Source organism: Mizuhopecten yessoensis, unplaced genomic scaffold, assembly GCF_002113885.1.
Source record: "Mizuhopecten yessoensis strain PY_sf001 unplaced genomic scaffold, ASM211388v2 scaffold775, whole genome shotgun sequence".
NCBI lineage: Eukaryota > Metazoa > Mollusca > Bivalvia > Pectinida > Pectinidae > Mizuhopecten > Mizuhopecten yessoensis.
The window spans coordinates 270,390-271,375 of NW_018403715.1; positions in this window are offsets into that span (position 1 = coordinate 270,390).

A 986-nucleotide genomic window follows, 5' to 3' on the forward strand; every position below is an offset into this window, starting at 1 on the left:
ATGCAAAATATCAATAAAAAAAATCTTATGAAAATACTTGTATGTTTTTTATCCTATCATTTTGCGTCACTGTGATAAACTCCCTTTTTGTTGACAACCAGCACGTTGTTTTGTTGATATTCCGTTTTCTAAATATATATATATACCACTGCAATCTCTACCCAGAGTTGTCGTCGGGAGTGCAAGGACCGTAACTCTGCGTGATAGTCTCGTTCAACCAGACTCTTGTTGTCTGCGCAAGCGTCTGATTGAACGAGACTACACTGCCGATACAATAATATTTCGACCATTCAGAACTAGAGCAATGTAGCCGGTAACGTTATGTCAAGAGAATTTACATCTTTAACCAAATCAAATATTTAAGTATCCTATAGTTAGATATAAGTTTTAAATCTTACAAAAATGTAACGTTTGTTCGAGATTCGGCAAACGAGAACTTGTTTCGAGATCAAGATGGCGGAGACTACAGCGCGTGCGACTGGCGGCCATGTTAAGACAAGTTTTTCAGTTCCATAGGTATTGTGAATAATCTTTATTTTTCTTACATACGTGTTACCTATAGGGAGAGCTTCGCTCTCACGGGCCCTTTGGGCTCCGCCCTCTATTAAATACTTCCCATTCTGTTTTAGGTATGCAAGGTAATGGGACTACACTCGATCGCTGGACCCTATGAGAAAGAAGAAGAAGAAGGGAACAGAATAAATTTCATTGTACATATACTCGATAAATATTAGTAGACAATCTCTATCAGTTCTTCTGGTTTTCCCTGCTGCTGCTTTACATTCTGTAGACTGTTTGCAATCATGTCTCCGTGAAAAATGAGGGGCTCTGTTTCTCACAATAATGCGTTATTTACAATATAAATAAAATTCACGGCATATTTACGGTGTTTTCGAGTGTGGTATTAAATCGAGATGAACTTTCTTTTCGTGTAGGAAGTGAGTGTGTCGGTGCTGTAGCAGAAAGTGCAAGTCGATATGCGGTTT